The following is a 19,275-nucleotide window of genomic DNA, read 5'->3' as shown; positions in this document are numbered from 1 at the left end:
AAACGTATGATCTCTGTAATTGCAAACAAAGGTTTCTGTACCAAATATTAAGTTCTGCTTTTCTGATGTATCAAATACTTATGTCATGCAATAAAATGCAAATTAATTACTTAAAAATCATACAATGTATTTTCTGGTTTTTTGTTTTAGATTCGTATCTCATAGTTGAAGTGTACCTATGATAAAAATTACAGACCTCTACATGCTTTGTAAGTAGGAAAACCTGCAAAATCGGCAGTGTATCAAATACTTGTTCTCCCCACTGTATATATAAAACATAATTTTTTTATTTTTTATAAATCGGCCGATTAATCGGTATCGGCTTTTTTTGTTCTCCAATAATCGGTATCGGCGTTGAAAAATCATAATCGGTCGACCTCTAGTGATGACGTTGACTCAACAGTGAAAACTGATTGGATTTGGAATTTTGTATTTTTTTCACCCAACTTTTAACCTAAATCCAATGACAGGGTGACATTTTTGTTCAATTTTACATTGAACTCATGTTAGTTGACAACTCAACCAAATGTAAATCCAAACTAGACATTGAACTGACGGCTGTGCCCAGTGGGGGGGGGGGTTATGCCTGGTGGATGGAGAGCAGGAAGTCCAGACGGACTATTTCTCAGGCTGTCAGAGAGTAAACGCTGTACTACAACACCCTTCCATGTCCCACAGCTGTCTGCCTGACCTGAAATATGCATGAGATGGAAATGTGTGAGACTGAGCTTCTGAGCTAACACTCTCCTCATATCATGTTGAATATCTAAATATGGCTATGGGGTGAATCACTGTCCTTGATGTAAAGGGTTCAACTTGATTCATGTATGATATGCTGATGTTTTTCTCTAGGCACAAGCCACTTATTTATTGATTGGCTAAAGCGATTGAAGCCGGTAATCTAAAGAAATACACAAACATCACATGAATACAGCATGCTGTGTATGCCAACTACTTTCCTAGATTCAACATTGATAAACCAAAAGGGTATATCATTTCTAGGTTAAGTGCTACAAGAACTGTAAATGGGGCTTCCGACATTATATTGTTGAATGATAAATTTGGCTCATCCGGAGATGTGAATGATTCATGAAATGTAAATAAATAAGTCATTGGCTCACGCAGAGACAAGCGTGRTTTTCGTGTGGGTGTTTATCATTAGACGTGTTCATCATTACATGAAAAAATGAAGTGGAAAATAAGGACACATGAAAATAACATTGTAATGAAAATGACAGCAATTTAACACACTGTTAAGCTTCCTAACCCAGCAATACTGGAATCTTAACAACTGCCAGTTCCTCAAATTTCCTGTGCCTTACCTGGCATGTGCTTAAAATGGGCACGGGGGAAACTGCTTATCCAATAGAAATCCCCGATCACGTTTGTAGGCGATGTCATGGTGAAGTTGGCTAGCTAAACTCATGCACAGAAACGCATAATAGAGTCTAACAGTTGTCTCACGCCAGGTCATCAAATCAGAGGCACTCCTTCGAAATAAAGTTGTTTTTGACGAAAATGTAAACGTGTTAGTTTGTKAAATTTACCAGGTTGGAGTAATAACATGTTCAACTACTTAAGACATTGGCTCGAATCTAGGTTGTGCCATTAGATTTAGAGAAAATTTTAAACTAAGGATTCATTATTCACTTGTCTCATTGACTTCTCAAACCCCATCCTGGTTTGCTTAGTTTGTTTCGCAAGCATTCCTGGAAGTCTCGTGATGTTGCGCCTCTGGGTTTAGAAACTCTGTGACCATAACGTCACTGCATGAACTACTGTTATGTGTGTCTAAAATATTTACCAAATGGAGGGGATACAGGCATTGGCCCTGTATCCTCTCAGGAGGACTCAAAAGAACAAAAGGCTTGATACAAGACTGGTGGTTATATCATAATTACCAGCATATTGATATCAAATACTGTTCACTCTCACTGTTTTACACATTGGCAACAAACCAAAGATTGGTATCTGGATCCATGAAAGGAACACATATCAGAGAACAGACATTTATAAGAACTCCTGCATCCTGCCGTATGAAACCCTTATGTGTTTGTGCCTCTCTGTGTTAGGGATTGGCAACAGCTATCGTTGTCTTTCGTAAGGCAGACGTTTCAACCAAGGAGCCTCCAGAAAAATGTCAAAGCTTAATATCACAGGGGATGATTAGTGGGATATGATGGGACTCAAATAACCTCCATTCATTTTCCATAACCACCCCACCAAGTGTAACTAATAAAATATGTAAGCACAACTATTACAAGATAAATGATACAATACCTTACCAGTCTGCATCCTTATTAAATCTCCTCTCAGTAATATGAATCACAAGAATTTCAGATGCCCTAGATTGCCATATTAAACCTTCAGCCCTTTCTGTGTAGTTTCTGTGCTGAGGAATTGCCAGTCGATGCAGTCTGTCTGCCAGGAAAGTTATAAGCTCTAGATCTCTGTCTGCACAGATATCCCCATCCCCACCCTCCCCGCTGCATAATCAATAGCTTGGTCTACTTATCCAATATACTGTATATGTGTCCATATTTCTCTATTGAAGCTAATGTCAAATGTAAGTGATGTGCTTATTACAATTTATAAAAGTACAGACTCAGAGCTTCAAAGTGGTATATCACACACTGTAGTTGGAAGAAACATTGGAAAGTTTTGATGCTTTGAGAGTAGATAAACCTGTTATCTCACTTAACAGACAAGCAGGAGAAAAGCATCTTTCTCACCCATTTAAGCCTTAGCACCTCTACTTAAACCCAGCTGAATTTGGGGCAGCAATGTTTTTGAGAGCTATAGCATCACATTTACAGCTGTACATAATGTGAAGTAGGAACCAGCATCAAACGCCTCACATTCTGTAACTAGTCACATATTTGCTCACCTCGGTGTTGCGTAATCTTCCTTAGATGCATGTTATTTCGGGATTTTAATCAAACATGAGCATGAAATGATGATGAGGCAGATATGAAATAGTAAAGTTGTGGGAAGGCCTGTATGAATCACCTGACAGACAAATGGCTAGAGACGGATAATTATCTCTCCTATGGAGCGTGTCTGTGGGTTTCTGTGTGAGTGTGTGCTTATGTGTGTGCGCATGTTTTTAAGTMAATATCTTTTGTATGAGCATGGCTGGTGTAGTGACTGAAGGATTACGCCATGCTCAGCAGTAGACAGCAGACTCCAGCAGAGCCAGGTGGGTAGCCCTTCCCTCCTCCCTCCCTCCCTACATGCCTCCTAACACTCAGGCTTGTTCTGACTCTCTGAGATGCTCCATATCCAGCCCACCTCCCTTAAGTTCCCTGAACCGAGGAGGAGATGAGTGTACCTCCTCACGGTCGTGACTGTTTTACCAGGACCCCCTGGACCTGGGGACCACACGTATCAGGGAACAGAGGAATGGCAGACCTACTTCAGATTCCTGGCCTATGAGCTAGTCGTCCTCTTGCCTGTGGAAGTTATGACCGGTCACGGCCCCCTGGGGTTCTATAAAGCTCAGACTCTGATGCAGGCTCCACAGTGGGTCTAGGCCTGCACTGCTGGGACCATTACTCCTGTCTGAGGAGCCTAGCTTAAAGACACACAGCCAGGACATGCCTCCACACTAACCCAAATATCACTCCACATGTTGGCACCCCAAATCCCTGCCATCAACATSCTCTCCATCACTGAATACACAGCACAATGGAAAGTGTGTACCAAAAAAAAACACTTTTAAGTCCCTCTAACACAAAACTAACTACAGCTATCCCGAGATATTGGACACCTGTAGGCCAGAGATGGAGAGCTAATGGTTTCATGGTGGCAAGCTCTGAATGGTTATAAACAGGGTTAKATTGAGCTGCCTGGGACAGCAGAGCAGTGCTCCCTTCAGCTGGACCAGGCTATGTTGACAAGAAGCAATTCTCACCAGACACATTTCCAGAAAGCCCTATCCACAAAGACTTAAAGTGTATACTCCTGCACATTACTCAGAGCTCCAATACACCTACACACCAACTGGAACGTGGTGCTGTACCACAGCAGGATAACAGAAAGGAGTCATCCCAGACCAGAACACCCACAACGCATTTCTCAATAATTCTACACTCCGGCCCCTCCACAAAACCAGCACAGAGAGGCATTCTCCTTGAAATCCTCATCATGTGCAAGCATGCAGAATTAGAGAAAGCAAAGCATGATTACGGGAAATAATATAGTCTGTATGTCCTTGTCAATTGTAACAATCAGAGGGTAGTCTACTCAAACCAGAGCATACAACCCCCACAAACACACTAAGACTAAGGGAAAAGGAGGGCCAAAAACACCCTCATTGACATCAACAGGGCTGTAGTGGAGCGGGTCGAGAGTTTCAAGTTCATTGGGGTCCACATCACCAACAAACTATCATGGTCCAAACACACCAAGAAAGTTGTGACGAGGGCACGACAATGGCTTTTCCCCCTCAGGAGACTGAAAAGATTTGGCATGGGTCCCCAGATCCTCAAAATGTTCTACAGCTGCACCATCGAGAGCATCCTGACTGGTTGCAACACAGCTTGGTATGGCAACTGCTCGGCATACTACAGAGGGTAGTGCGTACAGCTCAGTACATCACTGGAGCCAAGCTTCCTGCCATCCAGGACCTATAACTAGGCGGTGTCAGAGGAAGGCCCCAAAAATTGTCACCTGAGTCATAGGCTGTCCTCTCTGCTACCGCACGGCAAGCGGTACCGGAGCGCCAAGTCTAGGTCCAAAAGGCTCCTTAACAGCTTCTACCCCCAAGCCATAAGACTGTTGAACAATTAATCAAATGTTTTTACACTGCTGTTACTCGTTGTTTATTATCTATGCATACTCACTTTACCCCTACCTACATGTACAAATTACCTCAACTAACACATTGACTAGGTACTGGTACCCCCTGTATATAGCCTCATTATTGTTATTTTATTGTGTTACTTTTCAAAAATATATACTGTATATATATAAATTTAGAAAAAAATTCTTAACACTATTTTATTAAAACTGCCTTGTTGGTTAATTAAGGGCTTGTAAGCATTTCACGGTAAAGTCTACACCTGTTGTATTCGGCGCATGTCGCATATAAAATTTGATTCAATTTTTATTTTTATTTTTTAACTGAGGGCAGACCAGACGTGGAGTGAGGTTCCTGTACAAAAACAGGCATAGCCCGCTGTTAGCCTGTGGAACAGCCCCTCTGTCACATGAAATTAGCCTTGGAACGTGGAGGTGGAGGCCAGACATTGCCATTGGCTTTACAATGTAGATAAATGTTTATTGTAAAACCTGTGAGGTATACAAACAGAGCCTAGCTTGTCCAAGGTCTGTGGTGTTTGCGTTATTTCTGTTTGGAATGTGGGATGTTCCTTTAATGTGCAGAGCCTTGTCGTCTGTTTGCTTTCAGTCATTACAGTCACTTAAGATGACAGAGCTGTTTGCTTTACTTATCTCCCAAACAGCTAAAAAACATAAGTGTTTTTTGTGTCTGTCATGCCATGAGTTTGGGCTTGTATTACTGACTTAGATCAAAGACGGATTGCTTTAGACTGTGTAACCAGAACAGAGTGCAGGCCAGTGATTACAGACCCGTTCTCTTTGTAGAGGCATCTTAGATCCAGACAATTGTCCTATGGAGAGTAAAGGCCAGGGACATATTTCACACAAAAGCTTGACTCTGATAGGTGAGCTCAACAGAGACGTCTGCTAGTCCACACTGCTCTCTGAAAGCAATGGCATCAGGATGTGTTGGCCGAGAGAAAGAGTTAATCTGTCTGATCGATCTGTCCAGGCCTCTATATGGAGGACAGTTTTGTAAATCATCTTAAGTGAGACCATTGTAGTTCTTTCTCAGAATAACAAGACAAACACAAGTTATTTGTATGGAGGTGAACAAAGCAACGATGGCAGTGTCCTTCTTTGTCCTGAGTCGAGGAGTTCCTTGGTGGTGGTTTCTTGTTCCTTTCCTCTGAGTTTGGATGGTTATGTCCCTGGTTGCTCTGTCTTCTGGCTCTTCCTTTGAGTTGCAGAGGCTGTGATCTAAATTGTCTTCTCTTTCTTTCCTTGAAGGTTAGCTTAAATGTACCGTTCAGCCTACACTAGTTCTTTAAAGACTAAGTCTCCTTCTGAGACTGTTTAGTGCATGGTCTCTTCCGTCCCAAAGTATGTACTAGATTACAGGTACTATTCCCTAAAAGGTCATTTCCCTAACCAGTTCTTGCCATTAAAGGCAAAGGTCCAGGTCCTGTGGTCAGCCTACTGAACATGGAGGTTCTTCTCCCTCCGAGAGAGAGAGAGAAGAGAGAGAGAGAGAGAGAGGAGAGAGAGGAGAGAGAGAGAGAAGAGAGAGAGAGAGAGAGAGAGAGAGAGAGAGAGAGAGAGAGAGAGAGAGAGAGAGAGGAGAGAGAGAGAGAGAGAGAGAGAGAGAGAGAGAGAGAGAGAGAGAGAGAGAGAGAGAGAGAGAGAGAGAGAGAGAGAGAGAGAAGAGAGAGGAGAGAGTGAGAGTGAGAGAGAGAGTGTGAGAGTGAGTGAGAGAGAGAGAGAGAGAGAGAGAGAGAGAGAGAGAGAGAGAGAGAGAGAGAGAGAGAGAGAGAGAGAGAGAGAGAGAGAGAGAGAGAGAGAGAGAGAGAAGAGAGAGAGAGGGGTCCAGCTGAAAAGTCCAGCAGGATAAGAGGCTAAAGGTGTCGCATGCTTCCCATCCGAAACAGTTGGAAACAGTTAAACCTTTATGAATCCAATGTTTACTGTAAAAAAAATATTTAACCTTTATTTAACTAGGCAAGTCACATCTTTAACTTGCTTTGGCAATGAAGCATATACAAATCTAAAGTCATGTCTTATTTTAGAGATAAAACCAACAATTCCTTTGTCTTAATTCCAATCCTCAAGTAAGCAATTCATTGTTACTTACCGTCTACAAATTCTGTCCACACAGACTTATTTCATCTTATTAAAAATGCTTTCCAGATAACTAGAGGAAAGGGTATACACTCTGTCTTGGGATGGAAGCACATAGTGGGCCTTTCAGAGAGAGGATTTCTGTAAAGCACGTCTCCAGTCATTGTCCATGAAGGGAAGGAGAAGCCTTGAACACAAGCAGACAATATGCACAAGTAAACATTGTTACTTTTTTTAAAGACACACGGGAAGCCTGCTTCCACAGCCATTTCAAAGGTGAAGAGTTCTTAAAAGTCCTCAGTGCATTCAATGAGAGAGATACAGAGGGAGCTGTGTGTGGTTGTGTGTGTTGTGTGTGTGTGTTGTGTGTGTTGTGTGGTGTGTGTGTGTGTGTGTGTGTGTGTGTGTGTGTGTGTGTGTGTGTGTGTGTGTCCATTAATTGCTCCTCTGTCGGGTGTTCTGTCGTTTCACGCTGACAACCTTTCTTACAAAGGACACACAGAATCCTGATAGAGGGGCATCAACAGGTGCCAAATGAAGGCTGGACATGTTTTTTTCACTGTGTACAAACTAAACCACACACACACAAAAGCACAAAGAAAGCTAATGTCCTGTGACATAAAGCTACAGGAACTCCTGGTATCAAGAATAGAAGACAGAAGCTGGAAATATTATAAAAAACAACAAGCTGCTTCTTTGATAGAATACATCTCAGGAATCATGTGTGCAGGTACTCTATCCAGCAGCTGGTGAGAAAGAGTGACTGAGAAACAGAGATGCAGAGAAAGGGGAGGGAGAGGAGGCAGGAAGAAAAGGGGAGAGGAGAGAAGAGCAACAAGGAGAAAGAAAAGAAAGTGAGCTGGACATACACAGGAGCTGATTCACAGGCATACTAGGCACTGCCCTGGGAAAAAGACTCCGAGCAAACGTGTCGATTGGCATGCAAATCAGGCCGGTATGTGGACACAGGGGGGAGGGTCTCTCTGGGCTTCAGAGGCAGTCATTTGCCGGCGTTCACCTCCCATCAATATCAGGGCTGATTAATGAGAAGCTGGGGGGAGAGAGGGGGAGGGTAACGGCCAGGTGTCGGAGCAGCCACAGAATGGGAATAAAGAGGTCGAGGGCAGTGATCCGCAAGGAATTCCAGCAGAGCGGCAAGCAGTCCAGGGGGGTCGGAGGGGGTTGCTGGAACACAGGGGAGGGAGGGCTGGATGCATAAAGCCTTGAATGTTTGAGACCAGGGAGAGTGTCCTCCCAGAAGAGTGTCTCTCTAAGGATTACAAAGGCTCATGTTCAAATAAGCATTTGTGGTTGTGAGGACATGTGGCAAATGTGTTTGTGCAAGTTGTGTGTAAGTGTTTCTGGAAGCGTTAGCGTGTATGTGTGTGTGAGGGGGAGTTCACCCTTGTGCCTCTCTCGTTCTGTGACTGGCCTGGTCATGTGGCCAGCGGTTCTCACAGGGGCACTGGGCCATCGGAAACAGGAGGGCATGTATTACGGCTGCATGCCTATGTCATTGTTTGTGCCGGGTGCCTCTGCTGAACACAGGCAAATCAATCCTGAAACATCAGCACCAACCCATAAGAACAGGCTGGCCTGGATAGGATAGAGGGACTATTGTGTCGGTTTGTCACAGGCAAAAACTGACTGACTCAACCACTATGGAGTCTATTTACTCCTCATTTATCCCACTGTTCTCTCAAAACATGCCTAKCAGAAAACAGCTCGCAATCTGTTTCTTACTCAATGTTAGTGTGTGGAGGAAGCTGTCAATTCAACATTGACTGAAAGCACTACATGTAACATGTGAAATGGAAGTGTAGAACTACAAAGCACTCATTTTATATCTTCTGTTACAGGAATCTTTGGTCTGTCGCCCAGGCCGCTGCATTCTTTCCGTGACAGAGCGCACAAGGACTGAAAACTAGACGGAATCTCAGATGCCAAGCCAGAGTTGAAGAAACCTCAGAGATATAGGCTGCATATGGTAACATACTGGGTTAGTTCAAAAAAGGATTTGAGTAAAAAAAAAATATTCAACTAAAAAACACTTAAGAGAGCAGTACTAAGAAAAAGTACTTTACATTATAACCCGTTTATAATTTTAAAATCCTTTCACACCAACAACCAACGCCAGAAAAATAAAAAGACAACAAATCCAGGCCAGACAGTGTTCTGTAAGTTGCTCTGGATAAGAGTGTCTGCTCAATGACTAAAATATAATGTAAATGTAGATTTATCAGTATGTATCCATGCATGATCCATCAATGATAAATAGTATGTTAAGAAACGTGATGAGAAAGGGTGGGGAGAGATGAGAGGGCCTTGTCAAACTCATGGACTTGGCCTAATATCCAGGATGCCTATTATTGTGAGGCTGTGAGCTAAGAAGCGGAGGAGAGAGAACTGATCTATCAAATCCTGGCCTTGATACTGCTCATCCCATACCCACACTGCCCTGTTCAGTCCTGATCCACACACAGAGCAAGCCTTGGCTATGATACGCAGCAAGGCATTCTGATTTCTCCTGGGAGAGGCTGTGTTGGTGGTTAGGGGACGGGCTCAGCTACAACCTTAAACTGATTAAGGAAAATAAACAGGGCCGTTCTGAGACTGTTCCTTCAGAAAAATTATACAACAGCTGGGGGTTTCTAAAAAATCTGTGAGAAAAACACCAAACACAAAGTATTCGTTGATTTTCCATTTTTTAGAGAGTCAGGCTGGGCCTTGTAAGACGAATATGGGGGTGTCTCTAACACGTCTGCCTTRGCACCGGGTGCCACGCTCTCCCCGGTGACCTGAGAGTGTGTCAGGCCCTTTTCTGAATAACCAGCACCATCCGCCACATTGAGAGGGAGGCTAAAAGGTTAATTGAGTCTCTGCGTTGCGCCTTCCTCTGTGTAATTTACTGTGATTAATGCATGGAGGTTACTGTCAGACTCATTCTCTAATTGTCCAAAACACCTCGTAATTAACCACATCTGTAAAAATGTGTGTGTCTCTCACTGTAGCATGCTCAGAGCACTGGGGGATGTGGATGGGAAAACATGAGAGGACCTCTGATCTCTCATGGTGTTTTCAGCCAGGGCATATAGATTGAGTATTTCATATCTCTATTGGATAAGTAGTCTCTATGAATCTGGCTTTGAACCTTCTATTCAGTTAGGCCTTGACTGCTTTTCTCTAAGAAACTGAGCTGCTGAAACGGGAAGAAAAGGCTTGCCTTGGCCACAGCTAAGAGCAGGTACGCCAAAGGGTGTTCATTAAACAGAATGTATCTGGGTGAATTCTCACTGCAACCCAGAACCTTATCACTCCTGTGACCTGCTCCTTCTACAAGTTTCCGCTTGAAACTTTCCCGACGAGAAAAACTTCAGTTCAAGAGAAAATCTCAACGCACAGAGATCACAGTGCGCTCAATCCAAATGTTGTTCTGAGTAACAATGTGATACCCAGGGTAAAGATTTCAAGTTTCCTGTCAGTCTCAGGCTGTCTACCTGCCAGTGTTCTCTTCATCAATTATTTCGTGGGAACCCCTTGCCAGGTCTTGTACTGAATTTGACATGACAGAACCAACGGGAAGATGTTACGATAGAATGACGCCTCCACCAGCTACAGTTCATATATTGCTATAGTATACTTATTGTTGTAAAAAAATGTTGGCATGCTCTTTGGTATTGCCTTTATTTTTGAAAGGATTATATAAACATTAAATCATTGGAGGATATCATTTTCTGGAGCTTATAAATATGAGTGGGATATGTGTTTTGGGGCGGCCCTATTGAGAATCTTCAGTTGTAGACAGACTCCATTTTGTGGGCCCTGCTTTGATGATATGGCTGGCCACATTCCCCTGACGACGTGCTTCGACAGCTTATCTCTGGGAGAGTGTGTTGGCGCATTCATTTCCCTGTGTATTCTCCCTGTTGGGCGTGTGCATGCATACGATGGACGCATTTTGCCAGCCTGTCGCTGTGACCATGTCTGTGACTGGGTGTGTGTTCACCACTCAGGGCATCAGGCTTTTTTTTCTCTATTTTTGATAATGGGTAAAGTGTACATTTTAATCTTGGATTACACTAGTCTGACGCCAAGGAGGTTTTTATGCCAGATGGTCTCAGGCTGCTACATGCAGGTGGTCTGTGCCAAAGGACTGAAAGTGGGTAAAACTAACAAAACTCCACACCATTTCCCCCTTTGTACTTTTGACCTCATTTTATTTTCCTAGCTACAAAAACGGAGCGGCACAAGAGAGCGAGAGAGAAAGAGAGAGAGAGCGAGAGAGATTGTTGTAGAATCGATAGACTGCCTTCATTAGATGAATTAATAATTACAATTACATCAATTATTTAAAAAATACTTTACCTTTACACTACTTTCATGTTGTTAAAAACTAAATCTCTACCATTTCTAGGGACTTTTAACTGGTGCAGGTGTACTTGCAATACATTGTTACTTACAGTATGAGACTGAATACATTTTCAGGACAATTTTACTGCAAAACTAACCATGTCAAGTGACCTTGCTTTTAAAGGAGAATAATACATTTCCAGAGTTAGCATATTCAGATTTTATGCAAACACATTGCAGGTGCAACTGAATGCTTAATATGGTTTGTCACAGTCAAGGTGAAAGGATTTTCTGGGAGGAAGCTATTCTCTCGGCAACTCTTGGCAACTCAGACCTATTTGGAATGGCTGTCATGTTGCTCAAAATCCCACAGGAATGACATCATCTGTGTAAATGTCATCCGTCCACATAGAAAGAGTAAGCTAGTTGGGATGCTCATACAAAACTTTTAAAGTGTCTGTTCGAGAAATGTTTCTGAAGTGCCTTTATTGTGTAAAATGTACATTTTCCTACATTCACACTGTACATTTACCAGAGAAGTTTGAAAGTACGGATATATCATTCTAAATAGAAGGAAGAAGAACCCTTCAATTTAAAATGGTGAAGTCCTTCCCTCTCAAAGTGTCGGCTCCCTCTATATTTGGCATGGTGAGCCTGGCAAAAGGCACAGTGCAACCATGGTTGTTTCCTCAAGGACTGCAGAGAGGGTAGAGGAGAAATGCGGTTTGTAATTAATTTACTGCTAGATTACACTGGATAAAGGCCATATCATTACAAAATTAAGTTGACAGTGGTCCTTGGTGTGGATGCTATTTGGAGTATGTCTGTGTGCAAAAACTCTATGTGTACTTGTGTGTGTGTTTGTGAGAGGGATGTTGTGCACACACAATGAGATTTGTGTCCCGGGGGACTTGTGTAAGTGGAAAATGATGGTTAATTACACACTAACAGATGTACACAAGGCCGAGTGGCCTATTGCAGAAATAATGGAAACAAATCAAGAAAACCAAAGGACCATGCGTATGAACAATATGTAGCAGACATATCATGACAAATACTGGGTGAAATGTCATGTTTTTATTGCTTTGGCTACATGTAAACCTAGGTAAAATGGACTAATCCTTACCTAAGCTAACCTATTAGGTTAAATGTACACTCTTAGCATTCTCTCAAACAGCTTCACCTGGAAGGCTTTTACAACAGTCTTGAAGGAGTTCCCACATATGCTGAGCACTTATTGGCTGTTTTTCCTTCACTCTGCGGTCCAACTCATCCCAAACCATCTAAATTGGGTTGAGGTCGGGTGATTGTGGAGGCCAGGTCATCTGATGCAGCACTCCAGCAAAGCACCCCCACACCTCCTCTTCCATGCTTCACAGTGGGAACAACACATGCAGAGATCATCTGTTCACCAACTCCGCGTATCACAAAGACACGGAGAATGGAACTAAAAATCTCAAATTTAGACTCATCAGACCAAAGGACAGATTTCCACCGGTCTAATGTCCATTGCTCGTGTTTCTTGGCCCAAGCAAGTTTATTAGTGGTTTCTTTGCAGCAATTCAACCATGAAAGCCTGATTCACGGAGTCTCCTCTGAACAGTTGATGTTGATATGTGCCTGTTACTTGAACTCTGTGAAGCATTTATTTGGGCTCATGAGAGTCATTTTCATCACAGCACTTGATGGGTTTTGTGACTGCARTTGAAGAAACTTTCAAAGTTCTTGACATTTTCCGGATTGACTGACCTTCATGTCTTAAAGTAATGATGGCCTGTCATTTCCCTTTGCTTGTTTGAGCTGTTCTTGCTATAATATGGAGTTGGTCTTTTACCAAATAGGGCAATCTTCTGTATACCAACGCTACCTTGTCACAACACAACTGATTGGCTCAAACAACTGATTGGCTCATTACGAAGAAAATCAATTCTACAAATGAACTTTTAACAAGGCACACCTGTTAATTGAAATGCATTCCAGGTGACTACCTCATGAAGCTGGTTGAGAGAATGCCAAGAGTGTGCAAAGCTGTCATCAAGGCAAAGAGTGGCTACTTTGAAGAATCTCAAATATAACATATCTTTTCATTTGTTTTAACACTTTTTTGGTTACTACATGATTCCATATGTGTTATTTCATAGTTTTGATGTCTTTACTATTATTCTACAATGTAGAAAATAGTAAAAATCAAGAAAAACACTAGAATGAGTACGTGTGTCCAAACTTTTGACTGGTACAGTATATGAACATATTGCAGTGTGTAACATGAGAGAGGACATAATCAATGCACTATGGCAGTGTTAGACTTTAGCAGGCAGATTTTTCCATGAGGTAGAGGCAGTGATGCAGAGTGCTGGTAGTAACCAAGCCCGTGGTCGTTACTCCATTATCAGGGGTTGAGCTGTTTGCCCTTTAACGCTCAGTGATGCAGAACTACTGTACGCTTTGGGGTATCGGCTCCTGATGAAAAGTGGCACGTGGCGCACATTCTAGCAACGTCACCACAGTTCCTGTCATTCCCAAGTGGAGAAATGTTTGCAAGACGAGCGTCCTGAAAACACAAACACTCCTTTGCATTTATCTTCTCTCCCTGTCTTTTAATTTGCACAAAGGCGATCAAAATGCAAAATGCTTGACCATTCCACAGGCGTTCCCCCTCTGTTCAAACTTTCAGTTGTCCCTTAATACCTTCAGGTCTTTCAGAGTCCCTCACCCCCTACCCCCTCCATCTTCCTACCAGACAAGCCTTACCCCTCATTAAGATACACCAAGCTTCCACTCTAGTTCCCAAGATTAGGCAAATGAGCTCCAAAGCACAGTCTATATAGATTGCGCCCCAGCCCCCGCAAACTTTTCAACCTCCAGCCTGACTCACACTGAAATAAGTACCAGTTAGATTTTTTTACATAACTTCAACTTTTGTTTGAAATGTAAGTAAAGCTCTATGGCTCTCAGCTACCAGGTATTCCTTCAAATGCTTACACACACACACCTTGCATTCACTCGCACACACACACGCACACACTAGCATAATTACTATATTCCTGCCTGTGAATGACAATAGGACATTCTTGAACTTTGGAGAACATTCCTTAATAAAACCTTGAATAGGGGTTAACAACAGCAAGCAATATTCAACACAACTCTCTGCACAACTCAGTAAGTTAAGTTGCTTCGAGTAGTAGAATTAGTACTCTCCAACAGGCTCKTGTGGTGGATGACCTCAAACTTTTCTCAAAACCAAAGTAAAACCAAAACATAATTTGAGGGTAGAGACGTATCTGGAAGGTTATTTATTTATTTTTATTTATTTCACCTTTATTTAACCAGGTAGGCCAGTTGAGAACAAGTTCTCATTTACAACTGCYACCTGGTCAAGARAAAGCAAAGCAGTACGACAAAAACAACAACACAGAGTTACACATAAACAAACTTACAGTCAAAAACACAATAGAATTTTATTTTTAAATAAAAAATCTATGTACAGTGCGTGCAAATGTAGAAGAGTAGGGAGGTAGGCAATAAATAGGCAATAGAGGTGAAATAATTACAATTTAGCATTAACATTGGAGTGATAGATGTGCAGATGATAATGTGCACGTAGAGATACTGGGGTGCAAAAGAGCAAGAGGGTAAGTAATAATATGGGGATGAGGTAGTTGGGTGTGCTATTTACAGATTGGCTGTGTACAGGTACAGTGATCGATAAGCTGCTCTGACAGCTGATGCTTAAAGTTAGAGAGGGAGATATAAGACTCCAGCTTCAGAGATTTAAGCAATTCGTTCCAGTCATTGGCAGCAGAGAACTGGAAGGAAAGGCGGCCAAAGGAAGTGTTGGCTTTGGGGATGACCAGTGCAATATACCTGCTGGAGCGTGTGCTACGGGTGGGTGTTGCTATGGTGACCAGTGAGCTGAGATAAGGTGGGGGTTTAGCTTGCAAAGACTTATAGATAACCTGGAGCCAGTGGGTTTGGCGACAAATATATAGTGAGGGCCAGCCAATGAGAGCATACAGGTCGCAGTGGTGGGTAGTATATGGAGCTTTGGTGACAAAATTGATGGCACTGTGATAGACTACATCCAATTTGCTGAGTAGAATGTTGGCAGCTACTTTGTAAATGACATCGCCGAAGTCAAGGATCGGTAGGATAGTCAGTTTTACGAGGGTATGTTTGGCAGCATGAGTGAAGGAGGCTTTGTTGCGAAATAGGAAGCCGATTCTAGATATAATTTTGGATTGGAGATGCTTAATGTGAGTCTGGAAGGAGAGTTTACAGTCTAATCAGACACCTAGGTATTTGTAGTTGTCCACATATTCTAGGTCAGAACCGTCCAGAGTAGTGATGCTAGTCGGTGGTGCGGTCAGCAATCGGTTGAAGAGCATGCACTTAGTTTAACTAGCATTAAAAAGCAGTTGGAGGCCAAGGAAGGAGTGTTGTATGGCGTTGAAGCTCGTTTGGAGGTTTGTTAGCACGGTGTCCAAAGGAGGGCCAGATGTATACAGAATGGTGTCGTCTGCGTAGAGGTGGATCAGAGAATCACCAGCAGCAAGAGCGACATCATTGATATATACAGAGAAAATAGTCTGCCCAAGAATTGAACCCTGTGGCACCCCCATAGAGACTGCCAGACGCCCGGACAACAGACCCTCTGATTTGACACACTGAACTCTATCTGAGAAGTAGTTGGTGAACCAGGCGAGGCAGTCATTTGAGAAGCCAAGGCTATTGAGTCTGCTGATAAGAATGCGGTGATTGACAGAGTCGAAAGCCTTGGCCAGGTCGAGTAGGACGGCTGCACCGTACTGTCTTTTATCGATGGCAGTTATGATATCATTTAGGACCTTGAGCGTGGCTCAGGTGCACCCATGACCGGCTCGGAAACCAGATTGCATAGTGGAGAAGGTACAGTGGGATTCGAAATGGTCGGTGATATGTTTGTTAACTTGGCTTTCAGAGATTTTAGAAAGGCAGGACAGGATGGATATAGGTCTATAACAGTTTGAGTCTAGTGTCTCCCCCTTTAAAGAGGGGGATGACCACGGAAGCTTTCCAATCTTTGGGGATCTCAGACGATATGAAAGACAGGTTGAATAGGCTATTAATAGGGGTTGCAACAATTTCGGTGGATAATCGCTCTGGATAWMKGCGTCTGCTAAATGACTTAAATGTAAATGTAAATKATTTTAGAGAGGGTCCAGATTGTCTAGCCCAGCTGATTTGTAGGGATCCAGATTTTGCAGCTCTTTCAGAACATCATCTGTCTGGATTTGGGTGAAGGAGAAGCCGGGGGGGCTTGGGCAAGATGCTGCAGGGGGTGCTGAGATTTTGGCCGGGGTAGGGGTAGCCAGGTGGAAAGCATGGCCAGCCATAGAAAATTGCTTATTGAAATGATCAATTATTGTAGATTTATCGGTGGTGACAGTGTTTCCTAGCCTCAGTGCAGTGGGCAGCTGGGAGGAGGTGCTCTTATTCTCCATGGACTTTACAGTGTCCTAAAACTTTTTGGAATTAGTGCTACAGGAAGCAGATTTTTATTTGAAAAAGCTAGCCTTAGCTTCCCTAACTGACTGAGTATATTGATTCCTGACTTCCCTGGAAAGTTGCATATCGCGGAGGCTATTCGATGACTTTATCTGTTGACATACTAACACAATCCTCATCTCATTCCATCTGTTTCCAAGTTTATGATTCAGAGGAGTGCAACCGATGCATTGACTGAAAGTACAATCTGGTCGGAGCAGAAAATGAAATCCCATGGTGGGCCATATCCAAATCAGTCACAGTTCCAGACAGACAGATAGGCCCAGCCATCAGCCAGTAGCATGGACAAGATGGCGCCGACAGACGCGGTCACCCTGTTTCTAGCTCCTTGCAAACTTTTTTTCTGTGTTATTTCTTACATTATTTGCTCAGAAAGTTTATTGTATCCCTCTGGCTACAGGCAACATGGTTGAGAGAGAACCAGAGGAGAGGAAGAGCTGCAGGCATGAGGGCCATGAGGAGCACAGTGAACATGGGTTACATAGCTACTGATAATAGCTACATCTCTGCCCTGGACTGTGTAGTAATGCATGTTGTAATAATATGAATCCCTGCAGGCTTTGCCTCTTCCCAACAGTTCATAGTTCATTCAATATCTTACCCCTCTCTGCTCTCTCAACCCCCATGGGCACTAGATCTGTGCTCACTAGATCATCCACATCATTGATACAAATTATTATTGGTTGTTTGGTGATCCATGACCATCATATAATTTGAATTGTGTTACAGTGACTGGAATACTCACTGTTTGGTTTGAATGTTCATGTACAACATGAGAAATAAAATGCATTTCAAAGATGCATTAAAAATAGACTGCCATGGTTGAGAAGGGCCAAAAGATACACTGAGACACCCTCTCTAGTGTTGTTTGGGGAAGCACCCTTTTAATGGTCTCTCCTCTCTCCAGGCATTCTCCTTGGCCTACTTTCCTTCATTGCCCACACGTGAGAAGGACCTGCGAGGAGAGTGAAAATTGTTGCTCGCCTGTATAATTCTCACTTCTTGACACTTGCTCTCAATTTATTCTGCTTGCGTGAGCTAATCTGGAGAAAACACATCTCACTTGGTCTCACAAGCGTAGCTAATGGCTTCAGGAACACCACACTGGAGAGGAGATGTGTGTGAGGAAAGGGAGGGCTAAAGGGAAGATTGAGAGAGGGGGAGTGATGGATGTGCATATAGAAGCTGTCAAATAAATCCTTAATCCCCTCTTCGCATTTAGGGAGTTTATGTTTGTCAGATTTGATCCTGGAGGACTAAAACATGAAGCCAGACTGGCTGATAAAAAAGTTAAATCAGGTCCAAGGATGGAAGAGGAGTGTTCAGCCTTGAGACCAGTGAATGCTAAACAGGCCGGGAAATAACTATTCATCATGTGTGGTTATTGGTCAAAATCTGACATGGAAGACAGCCAAGACTGCACTTTCAGAAGAGAAAAGACACCTTTGCCTTTTCAAGCAGGCATACATCCAGTTGATAGGAGGTAAATGCATTCATTCTGTGAATATAGACTATTATGTCACATGATGTGTAAAAAGGGGGTCATAGCATTCTGAAATAGCACTCTGATGTCTAAGCTCTTGGAAGTCAATATAGGAGTATATGCGTGGTACCATGGGTCAGTGGCATAACAACTCTGAAAGGAGACCACACCATTGTCCACCACCACACATAAACTGCCAGAGAATACATTACACTGCAGAAACATATGTTGAGTTAATTTATTTTGCAGTTATTTTGTTCTACATATGTTTTCCGTCTAAGTAGAATACATGCAAATGGCCACTTCACCTTTTACCCAAACAGATGCAACAAACACCAGCGTCTCATGTCACTCAGGGTACACTCTCTCACTGTTGCTTTAAAATGTATTTAAAGTCAGGGAACACACACAACGCAGGCAGGCCAGGCAAGCAGAGACATCAGCATCAGCATTCTCCTAACGACCCACCATCCGCCAAAGAGGGGAAGAACAAAGAGGGAGAGCATGTCGCAAACACAGCCCTTTCACTGGAGTGAGGCCAGCAGCATTTCTTGGCTGGGCCATCCAGGCTATTTTTAGCATCTGGTTATTGTACAGCGCTCCTGCCACAGCTTCAACAGTGTGAAAGATGGCTTTTCAGAAACCCTGCTGCACCGGTGGGCTCTGCCTCACCAATGCCTTTATGGCTCTAGCATTACAAATGGGCATGAGTAATCAAGTACACGAGTACTCGAACAGAAGTCAAAACTCAATCTTCACCAGAGATCTTTTTTTTATTTTTTTTATTTTTTTTTTACAAATACTGTAAAACTATTTGGTCAAAATGTTGTCTTGAAGACAACGTTCATTTGCTTTGACTCTTGTGTTCCATTTGTGCATGTGGATTTGTGGGGCACAACAAACAAGAAGCCAAGCCAAGCATCAAATAATTATTCTCCTTAAATTCCCTTTCCCCTCCGTGTCTCACTCACTCAATTGCGTTCCGACCGCTCCCTCTA

General features: G+C 42.9%; 1 protein-coding gene across 9 annotated transcripts in view; it reads right to left on the bottom strand.

Annotated features, from left to right (window-relative positions):
• Positions 1–19,275, bottom strand: part of LOC111969988 (ephrin type-B receptor 2-like) — a 182,979-nt gene that overhangs the window by 136,687 nt on the left and 27,017 nt on the right. The window lies entirely within an intron of this gene.

The sequence above is a fragment of the Salvelinus sp. IW2-2015 genome, linkage group LG11, assembly GCF_002910315.2.
Source record: "Salvelinus sp. IW2-2015 linkage group LG11, ASM291031v2, whole genome shotgun sequence".
NCBI classification, from domain to species: Eukaryota; Metazoa; Chordata; class Actinopteri; order Salmoniformes; family Salmonidae; genus Salvelinus; species Salvelinus sp. IW2-2015.
Note: the sequence above shows the minus strand (reverse complement) of the source record. Positions and strands in the feature narration are given on the sequence as shown.